Here is a 12,383-nt window from a genome sequence, read left to right on the forward strand (position 1 = left end):
TATTTTACTAAAGTATACATACAGGCATTCATACTAAGAACAGTGTCATACTAGGATAGAAAAAAAGTATTGCGATTGTTGAATAGCACAAGTAGGCTTGGGGACATATAATCAGGTCTGGGATTGATATAGCCTGATCAACTATATATATCCAAGAAGTGATTAGCATGTCCCTATGAATGGTTGTGGTGTTGTAACAAGTCTAAAACTTACCAACTCTACTACAAAGAAACACTAGAACATAAAATAAACTTAAAATACTATAGGAGTATTTTGTTCTACTATAATTACTTATGTGAAAACTAAAAAGACCCTTACTAGTAGGTCAATAGTTTCTGAGTGGATGCGCTAAGGTTATATGTGACTAAGATGTTATAGACTTAGAATCTGTGATCTTCGCTTTACTTCATGTTCCTTGTTTGGTTGTGGTCTTAGAGTTGGATCACTTATTCGAAGGTCTATTCTATCTTGGTTATATATAGCTGGTATGCACTATGTAAGTATTGAAGTAACTAATAACATGGCTGGATTTCATCTACCTGGTGACCCGTACTTTCCCAATCAAGGGGACGGTGGATGGCTTGAAGCTGAACCTGAAGAAGATGACCTTGTGGTCCGATAGAAGAAGACTCTGGGTAGAGTTCTAAGGAAGAGAATGAGGAGGAAGTTCAAGAAGACTCTGACTCAGAACCCGAGGTCTATAATCCACCTCAAGTTGCCCAAAATCCTAACCCTCGACAGGATTTACAAGGCCCGACGCCTCTGTGGGCAATGAACTTGGGAAGTTGGGGCCATGAACAGGGACAACCACCTTTTTATAATGGAGACCGAAGCTTCTACAACTTGAGCGAGGGAGGCCCAGGTGACAGAATCCTCCCTATCTTGGTTAGTCGTGTTGCTCGCAATTTTGAAAAAGGAAGAGCAACCATCGACCAAGCCATAGAAATTAGGGCTAACTCAGGAGTCAACACAGTTCGCCTCCGCCATCTGACCGATGACCAGGAGTTAACAAGGACTCACACTGACGCACTACAGATGGAACTGAATGCCAGCCGATCCGAAGTTAGAGAACTTCGACAGGGTCAAGTTGCATTGGAAAGGCGTGTGTGGGAAACAGAACACCAGCTGCCTGAGTCCAGGGCAGAATCTAGTACCAACCAGAACAACACCCATCGCGAGTAGAGCATACTCTACTCACTCTTTTGGATATATATTAGGTCTACTTTTAGACTCTAGTATTATTTGCCTATTTACATCTAGACCTTGAACTTTCAGTTCGTTAGGTCTTTGTGCTATCAAAGTTTTCTCTATATTGGTATGTTGTAGACCTATTACAAGGCCAAATTTTCCCGAACTCTATACATCTATAATACCAATGAAATTGATAGGCACCTAATTTTCTTGGAAATTCTCTATCCAAATTCTTTCATCTTTCTAGTGGTAGACCTCTATTGCAAACACTTAAACAATTACATGTTGAACTATGGTGAATTAGTTCAAGGAACACTCTCACTATTCTCACTATTGACATCTTACCATTATCTTCATTTTTATGGACTTATAGTTGAAATATGCCTCCTCGTAAATCAAACAGGCGCAATCCACCCATAACTCCAACTCAACCACCACCTCCTCCATAATTCGATCATGCAGTTTTTCAAGCTGCAGTGACCGCGGCTGTAACGGCATCCTTAAATCAGATTAACGCTAGCGGTACTAGTGGAGGTAGAACAGGTATTAACTCTACCCAAGGTGATAGTCACTGGCACCCTAGGGAGTGTTCATACAAAGACTTCACCAACTGCAAACCCAAAGCCTTTAACGGTAGCGGAGGAATCATTGCTCTATCATAATGGATAGAGAAAACGGAGTCTACCTTTGAGATTTGCTCCTGCCTAGAAGGAAGCAAAATAAAATTTGTTGCCTGCACCTTCTCAGACAGGGCCCTCACATGGTGGAATGGCCATGTCAAGTCACTTACTCTCTTAGTGGCTAACTCGATGGGCTGGGATACACTGAAGGATCTAATGATAGGGGAATACTGCCCAAGAGGCGAAGTTCAGAAGCTCGAACAGGAACTTTTGAGCCTTTCTATGAAAGGTTCTGACATAGTAGCCTACACGACTAGGTTAAGTGATCTAGTGGCTCTATGTCCAGGGATGGTCCCCACGGAGAGCAAAAAGATCGAGAGGTACATTTGGGGACTGGTACCTCCATTTCAGTTGAACGTATTGTCTTCGAACCCCTCTACATTCGATAGTGCCAAACGATTGGCACAGAGACTCATCGACCATGGAGTCCGTCCACAAACAACAACCCCTGTTGTCCCAGAACCAGCCAAAGCGACCGACAACAAGAGGAAGTTTTGGGACGGAAATAAGAACAAATCGGCACAGAACTCCGCCAAGAAACAGCAGATTGTTGTTGTTCATGCCGCAACAACCCCTGCTATCCCTGCACCAGCAAAACAATACGATGGGAGTTTGTCGAAGTGCAACAAGTGCAACTTCCATCACAACGGACCCTTTCGGGAGATGCAGTGTGCTAACTGGAACTAGAAAGGGCACACTGTCCGTTTCTGTAAGGCACCGGCAAGACCAATCACCCAGGTCCCTGGTATGGGAGTAGGCTAGGCCTGCTACGAGTGCGGTGAAGTTGGACACTACAAACGGAACTGTCCAAAGGCGGGGGATACTGGTGGATTAGGGAGAGTTTTGGCGATAGGCCATGAGGAAGCTGTGGAAGACCCTACGGTGGTCACGAGTACGTTTCTCCTCGATAACTCTTATGCATGCATACTATTTGATAGTAGAGCGGAGAGGAGTTTCATAAATCAAAATTTTAAACACTTACTTAAACAACAACCACAAGCACTAAAAGAAACGTTCACCGTAGAAATGGCTAACGGGAAGACTGAGAGCACTAACGATATATACATAGGATGCACCCTCACTCTAGATAGCTATTCATTTCAAAACGACCTCATGTATGTCTCAATAAAAAGTTTTGACATCATTATCGGCATGGATTGGTTGAGTCTTCATCGTGCTGACATCATGTGTTTTGAGAAAGTCGTTCGTCTTAATCTACCAAATAGCGAAACCCTAGTTATCTATGGCGACAAACCAGGCACGAACCTTCGAATCATCTCGAGTATTCAAGCCCAGAAGTACTTACGAAAGGAATATCATGCATTCCTTACTCACGTGGTTGATATGAGCCAAAAGGTGAAAGACATAAAGAACATCCCAGAAGTACGCGACTTTACCGACATTTTTCCCGAAGATCTTCCAGGATTATCACCACAACGTCAAGTCGAGTTCAGAATCGACTTAATTCTAGGAGCTACCCCTGTAACCAAATCGCCTTACCTACTAGCACCAGCAAAGATGCAGGAACTATCCACTCAAGTGAACGAACTTCTCAGCAAATGATTTACTAGACCAAGCTTCTCAGTCTGGGGAGCACCGGTCTTGTTCGTGAAGGAGAAGGATGGATCATTCCATATGTGCATCGACTATCGCGAGCTAAACAAACTTACCGTTAAGAACCGATACTCTCTACCTCGTATAGACGACTTGTTCGACCAACTTCAAGGAGCGAGCTACTTTTCAAAGATTGAATTAAGATTCGGGTATCACCAATTATGAGTTTTAGAGGAAGATGTTCCCAAAACAGCCTTCCGAACTCGTTATGGTCACTACGACTTTGTAGTGATGCCTTTCGTATTAACCAATGCGCCCGCAGTGTTCATGGACTTAATGAACCGGGTGTACCGTCCTTACTTAGATAAGTTCGTGATCGTATTCATTGACGACATACTCATCTACTCACGCAGTAAGGAGGAACATAGTCAACACTTACGGTAGATTCTGGAAACACTACAAACAGAAAAGCTTTACGCAAAGTTCTCTAAGTGCAAATTTTGGATTCGAAGAGTCGAATTCTTGGGTCACATGGTTAGTGAAGAGTGAATTCACGTGGATCCTTCCAAAATCAAGGCCATTGAGAAATAGTCAGCACCAAAGATGCCTACGTAAATTCGTCAATTTCTAGGCCTCGTTGGCTACTATCGCAGATTCATTCAGAACTTTTCAAAGATTGCGAAACCACTTACCACCTTGACCCGGAAAGGTATGACCTTTGACTGGGAAGATAAACAAGAAAAGGCGTTTCAAACGCTGAAGCAAGCCTTATGCAGCGCACCGATATTGTCCCTCCCAGAAGGGATAGAAGATTTCGTAGTATACTGCGATGCATCCATCCAAGGGCTTGGATGTGTTCTTATGCAACGAGGAAAGGTTATCGCATATGCCTCAAGACAGCTTAAGACACACGAAGTCAACTACACTACTCATGATCTTGAGCTAGGATCAATGGTATTTGCTCTGAAGATCTGGAGACACTACCTGTATGGTACGAAAAGCACTATCTTTACAAACCACAAAAGCCTTCGGCATATATTCGACCAGAAGCAGCTCAACATGAGACAACGACGGTGGGTCGAGCTACTAAATGACTACAAATGTGAAATTCGTTATTATCCCGGTAAAGCCAATGTAGTAGCTGAAGCCCTAAGTCGGAAAGAATACTCAGGTCGTAGGGTCAAGGCATTGACTATGACAATCCATTCGCATCTGTCCACACAAATTAAGGAGGCTCAACGGGAAGCCTTGAAGCCTGAAAAATGTGGCAAGTGAAACCCTGAGAGGGATTGATAAGAACTTAGAAGTCAAGGGTGACAGAGTCTTATACCTCATGGATCGGATCTGGACACCGAAGTTCGGTGGTTTCAGAGACGTTGTCATGAACGAAGCACACAATACTCGATACTCCGTTCATCCAGGTTCAGTCAAGATGTATCTGGACCTCAAAAAGTTATATTGGTGACCTAACATGAAAGCAGATATTGCTACCTTTGTAGGCAAGTGTCTTACTTGCGCCAAAGTTAAGGTAGAATATCAAAAGCCCTCAGGTTTACTACAACAACCGGAGATACCTGAATGGAAATGGGAGCAGATTACAATGGATTTCATAACTAAGTTGCCCAAGACAACGGGTGGTCTCGATACCATTTGGGTGATCGTTGACAGGTTAACTAAGTCCGCACACTTCCTACCAATCAAAGAAACCGACAAGATGGAGAAACTGACAAGAACATACATTAGGGAGATCGTACGACTGCATGGTGTTCCCATATCTCTTATCTCTGATAGAGACAGTAGATTCACCTCAAGATTCTGGCAGTCGCTACAAAAATCCCTGGGAACTAGGTTGGACATGAGTACATCCTACCACCCACAAACTGATGGACAGAGTGAGAGGACTATACAAACGTTGGAAGACATGCTGAGAGCTTGTGTGATCGACTTTGGTAAAGCGTGGGATATCCATTTACCAATGGTCGAGTTTTCATACAACAACAACTACCATACTAGTATCAAAGTTGCTCCATTTGAAGCCCTCTATGGCCGGAAGTTCAGATCCCCTCTATGTTGGGCTGAGGTGGGTGACACGCAACTAGCTAAAGGGCAAGTTCCTGATAGCAATCTCACTGGTCCGGATATCATCAGGGAGACGACTGAAAATATTGTACAAATTCGTGAACGATTGAAAGCCTCTAGAGACAGACAGAAAAGTTACGCTGACAAAAGATGGATTCCCTTGGATTTTCAGGTTGGTGACCTTGTTCAATTGAAGGTCTCACCCTGGAAGGGCTTGATTCGTTTCGGAAAGCATGGTAAACTAAATCCAAGGTACATTGGGCCTTTTGAGATTCTCGCTAGAATCGGCCTTGTAGCTTACAAACTCCGACTACCTCAAGAACTTAGTAACGTACACCCTACCTTCCACGTATCCAACCTAAAGAAGTGTCTATCTGATGAGACTCTTGTTATCCCACTCGATGAAATCGAGATCAATGAGAGCCTCACCTGCGTGGAAGAACCAGTAGAAATCATGGATAGGGAAATTAAGCAAACAAAACAAAAGTCGTATCCCGATAGTGATGGTTCGCTGGAATGCAAAACGGGGACATGAATTCACTTGGGAGTGGGAGGATCAAATGAAACATAAATATGCGCATCTTTTCCCTTAGTCCATGTGTATCTCTTAGACTTAATTTCGGGACGAAATTCCCTCTAACGGGGGGATGATGTGACAACCCGTTAATTTTGTTCTTGTAAAAGTCAATCTTGGTCAACGAAAGTCAAACATATCAAATAAAGGTCAAACTTATTTCTTTAATTATCTTAATATGGTTAGATTAATTACTTATAAGTGTATAAACCTTGTATCCAAAGGTGTTGTGTGTTTTGGAGGGAAAACACTTGGAACCGAGAACCTTGTCCGAACTGCAAACCCTCGCAGGGGCTGCAAACGACTTGCAAAGCACAAACGAGGTTCGTAGCCGCAAACGGGTTCACATCCGAGAACCCACTTCTCGGACCGTAAGCCTCGGTTCACAGCCGAGAACTCACTCCTCGGACCGCAAACCCTCAGACCTTATCTCCTCGGTAAGTGTTTACAGCCGAAAACTATTGTGTATATATATATGAGTTCAACTGAAATCATTCATCACTTATTCATTACCAACCGAAAACAGACCTTTCACTCTCAAGAACTCCAATCGTGAACACCTTTTCTCTCTAAACTATCATCCTTCATCCTTTCAATCTTCTTAGGATCTTGCTTAGATCTTCAAGTGTTCTTCATTTCATCAAGAATACTCAACCGTAAACCATTGAATCTCATTCATTTCATCAATAACACTCAACCGTAAACCCAAGAACACCAAGATCTTCTTGGGCCGTGAACTCTTGGGGCTAGCCGTAAACTCCTAACAGCCTTCCCTTTTGCTTCTAACACTCTTATTTGTAAGTTAAACTTACAAATTAGTCCAATTCCTTATCATTCTTATGTTTATATGCACTAATTGTATACATATATATTACATAAAATGCTAATTAGGACTCGGTTTTGCTACGGGACTTCACTCGTGGAAATAACATCCTATATCGAACCTTCAAACGAATCACTCACATAAGGTGAGTTCATACCCCTGCAATTTACCTTTTTCAACGTTTTTAGGGGGGGTACAAGTAGAACACAATTGAATTGTGTTAACTCTTACATGTGAAAACAAACAAACAAAGGATTTCTTATGCTTATAAATATTGTCAAAAATCATTTTCAAACTCTTTTAAACTATTTTAGATTGTTGTTTATTATCAAAATCGTATTCATTTATATATTTATGTATAAGTATGCTTTAACGGACTTAGGACTATTGCTAAATACCTTGACTCCTGTTCCTTGTTTGGTTGTGGGCTTAGGGTAGGATCACTAGTCCGACTGTCGGTTAAATCATAATAATACATGCTAAATATATACATGAGTATTAAGTCTCATTTTCAAGAACATACTTAACTCATTTGTATATGCCGATCAAATGAGTCTTTGCTCTAAATCATTTACAGTTCAAACAAACAAACTATTAAACTATAATAGGTATAGTTTAGAGATCAGTCATACTATTTTCTAGAACAGTGGAATAATACATGAATCAATACATACATACTATTTCTATTCATTACAACGTACACTAGTCATTTACAAGAACAAGAAGGAAATTACATACTATACGTAACCAAGTTAATTAGAATGTGAAACACTATTTCATGGCATAGCAATATTCTTTCTAAGTCATGTTTTGTAACCAGAGTCTCTTGGAAGGAGAGCATGAGTTTCTGTATAGATCTATACGGTACTGACAATCTCACACCTTGCTGCTAGCTACAATAGGACCAGCAGGTCTACGGGTGGCAAATGTCATATCATTATCGACGCCAGAAGAACGTCGTGTTTTATACTAGTCAATAAAGCATGGTTATAGCCTAATAACATTTAAACCTTAATTAACCAGTTTGATTACAAGGCAGTTAATGCATCAGTAGTGTATTTTATACAATACTACTGTAAATCTTCAATTTCAATTACATACATATAGTGATTTTCTCACATGGGCAATGCATACTGTTTTTCTCGTAAAGATAGTTTACAAATATGGAAACATACATTTTATACAATTTCAAGTACAAACATACATTTTATACTATTTCAAGTACAAACATACATTTTACACTATTACAAGAGAACAAGCATACAAAACAGTCGGGTCTTAGGTAAAAGACTACTTTTCATTTAAGTAGAAAATATAGGATTTTCTGGGAAGTATACAATCAAATACAAACATTTTCATGAAACAAATACAAACACTTGGCACTAAATACTTATGAACTCACCAACTTAAATGTTGATAATCTCTTTCAAAATAACTTGTATTCTCAGGAAACCAGTAGACATGTACACGAGCAGAGGTTTTGGAGAAGACGGAGCATGTTCAAACTCGTCTTTTATTTTGATATATATTTTTGGTGTCATACAACTATACAAAGAAAACACATGTATTAATTATATTATTAATGCAATGGATGTTGTTGCTTGTTTTACTATTGTTCATTGTTATGATACTGTACATGACGTTCTCCACCCCCGAATGTTTCCGCCATCTCGGTTTTGGGGTGTGACAGATCAAGTTAAGAAAAGGTTATCAGTTTGAAGACATATAGGCTTTCTTTCAAAACCGATAGTTATGATTGGCGCTCTGTGATTTGGGAAATCTATGTATCGTCACTACTCGGCATTTCCACCAGCAGTCGGGTAAGGTGTGACAGAATGGTATCAGAGCCAGTTGCTATAGTGAGTTAGTATTTCTTTAGGAATTACGACTATTGCTTAAGACATATACTCCAATTAGGTTTGCCCTCAAACCTATAAATTAAAGTATTACTACTAATTACCCTATTGAAAGACTACGTATGGGAAAGGTGTCTAGGCTGGAACTGTCGTCTTGGGTTGCTAGATTTCAGAACAGTTATACGCCAAAATCGTCCTGCCCTCTAACTTTTCCTACCTGGACGATCCTTACTTGATAGTCTAGAAATACAAAATGATAATAACCTCCAATCTTGAATAAAGTATACAAATCTAAAACACAATATAAGACAATTATCAAAGATGGTTAAGTATGTATAGGTTGAGTCACTACTAAACGTAGTCTGATAAACTATGTTTAGTCTTGAATGAACCAATATATCGACTGAATTGGGGATAGATAAACGATAGAACTGAAATTATACATACAAACACACCTAAAAGCATACATAAAGTATATGATAATACATTGTAAGTATCAAAATACAAAGTATCAAACCCAAGCACGTTAACCTACTCATCATTACTGTCATACTCACCATCCTCGTCCTTCGTACCCTCAACATCATTATCATCTGTATCGCCATGATGTGTGCCCGAAGGACTAGTACCATCGTGACCAGCGCCCCGTGGCTATGAAGGGTATATCAGCCCATCTCGCCGACACCGTATCGACGCCTTATCTATCAGCCCATCTCGTCGACGCCTTATCGAAGTGGACTGTCGAAAACAACTCCCAATAGAGCTCCTTGTAGACCACTTCCTGAACCCAATGACCCTCCTCCGTCCATGGCAGACAAAAAGCTCTGACCGCTATCATCTCGCAATACACGGGTAAGGAATGGCGCCAGTCGAGCCGTTAACCAGGACTCGTCTGCCACTCTCCAGGAAAGAGCCTAGGGAATACAGATTTTCTTGGGTAGAAGAGCAATCAAGCGAGACACAAAACAAATTCGATCAGCAAGATCATCGGGGAACTCTAGGAAAGGATGCGAAGGTCAGTTAGGAGATAACTGACCCGTAGCTTATGTATGTCATCTCGCCATATCTGTAGAAAAATATGCCAAAATACAGTTAGAAATAAGCTAGATTAGTTAAAAGCCGCATTAGGTGTTGAAAAGGACTAGAAGCGCCAGAGTGTTGTATGCGAGTGCACGCGTCGCACATGCATCTGCACAACGTGCTCTAAGAACATGAAGAACAGTAGGCATGACAACCTGCTGTTTCGTCCTATTTTCAACATAAAAACTATATAGGGATGTTCAACAAATCTTCTAGGACAGAAATAGGTAACCCATTTCGTCTAAAACATCACCAATTTACGGATTTAGCTAAAAACGTTTTGAATTCCAAAACACTCAAAATAAGGATCAATGGATGAATTAAACCCAAAATTGAGTATATAAGAAGTAAAATCAGTATTATGAGATGCTTAAGTAATCATCTATTTCACAAAAACTAATCCAAATTCATCAATTGATAAAAACCTCAAAAACCCTAAAAACTCGAAATTTAGCCAAAAATTGAAGCTAGGATTAGGCATAGAAGTTACCTGGAAGTAGATAGATTAAATGAGATGAAGAAATTGAAAGCTGGAGGTAGGCGCACTAAGTTTGCGTCGTGCGTGTGGGACCCAATTGAGACAAATTAGATGGGGACCAGAAGGAATGTTGGAAAAGTGCCGAATGAAGCTAAAATTCAACTTCGATACTAATCTGCAGCAAGTTCATGGCACACTCATCGTGTACCCGGTACGTGTTCAAGATTTTTAAAATTGACACTTTTAGTCCCCAAAAACCTTTAGATACCCTAGACATTAAAATTCTTAGGAATTTAATCTAATTAGAAAATTAAGGGTAAGAAAGAAGGATTTCCTTGAAATAATAAGAAATTTTCATAAGTTGCTAGGAAATCAACAATAATAGGAGATTTCATTCATGGTAAGAATTTCTAGGAAAGGAATAGTAATAGGAAATTTCATTTATAATAAGAGTTTCTAGGAAAGCAACAATAGCATGTCGTGATGAGAAGGAAAACGACAATAAAATACTAGTAAAGTCTTTATTTAAGCAAATAATAAGGAGACAAGTTTCTAGGAAAGCAACTATAGTGCCCTACAAATGAAAAAAGTAATGTTAACCCCAGTAGGAACAACAAGTAACCTTCTTCATATCATTTCAAGACAACAACCCTGCAATGCTAACCTTGATTGACCCGACCACCATCTAAACCATCATTCAACTTCAAGTCTCTGATGCATTAGGGAATCAGAGCTAATAGGGCTGAGGGAAGTAATAAGTAAGTTAGTCAAATGACAAGGATTTTCTTAATAGTAAGCCGAGTTCATTCTATGAAGATAGGGGAGTAGATATTTTGATCCACTGGACAAAAGAGATAGAGAGTAAGTGTGCTAGTAAACACAAAGTTAATTTCGCAACATGCACGTTCATGGGAAGAGCTCTCCCCTGGTGGAGAATTCAGGTCAAAGCTTTAGGCGTAGATGTAGCCTATCCAAACCCGTGGGAAGAGATGAAGAAACAGATGATAAAGGAATTCCATTCTGGAAGAGACATAACACGAGTCGAGCAAGAATTCAATCGTCTGAGCACCAAAGAGTCGAGCTTGGCTTTCTATACGGTACACTTTGAGAACCTAGTCACCATATTCCCTAAATTGATTAACTCGTAGACGTAGAAAATCAATGTATATCTCCAAGGGTTAGCTCCCCATATCAGAGTCGAGGTGCAATCACACCAACCCAGTACTTATGAGGAAGCTAAATATTTAGCCTTTAGTCTCAAGGATCCTATGCCCCAAAACCCAAGGAGTAAGAATAAGTCCAAAGAGCATAAAAACAAGTGGGGAGGAGTCGTCAAGGGAAAATCTAGTCGACCCTTGTGGAAGGAAGGAGAGGAAAGGAAGCCTCTTGAGAGATCACCAACTTCACCAAGGGCATACTTGGAAGACTCCACTTGTGCAGTAATTGTAGACTTCATCATCTGGGCAAATGTGAGATGTTTAGGTGTAATAACTGTGGAAGGCCAGGGTACATCGCCAACATCTGCAAGAGTCAACCTGGACAGTAGAAGGAAATATTGGATGCTAGAATAAAGAGGTTTAAGAAAATGTTTCATAGGAATAATTATTTAATGTTTGAATAAGGGAATTAGAAACCCTTGAAGTTGTACTCGACATTATTATATATAACGGTCAATTTTGAGTACATGTACTGATAGACAAATAAAAATAGAAATCCTTCCAGAAATCCACACCATTATTAAGATAAAAGATTTAGGTTTCCTATTTGTGTAAAATAAGGATAAGATCAAATAGGATTTCAAAAGACAATATTAGATGCTAATGATTAAGTTGAAGAATTAGAAGCAGAAGAGTAAAAAGGAAATTTAGTTATCCCAATAAATAGGAAAAATTAATCGATATCCTGATGAAGAAACCGGTCTCCCCTAATAAGATTACCATAAGGTCTGAATTTCGGGACAAAATTCCTAAAACAGGGGGAGAATGTGACAATTAGGAACTTCTTGTCACCAATCGTCACTTGAGATTAGCATTAACTGATGATAATGATAGAACTTTCACATTGAATG

Source organism: Lactuca virosa, chromosome 3 (assembly GCF_052849685.1).
Source record: "Lactuca virosa cultivar CGN04683 chromosome 3, Lactuca_virosa_CGN04683_v6, whole genome shotgun sequence".
NCBI lineage: Eukaryota > Viridiplantae > Streptophyta > Magnoliopsida > Asterales > Asteraceae > Lactuca > Lactuca virosa.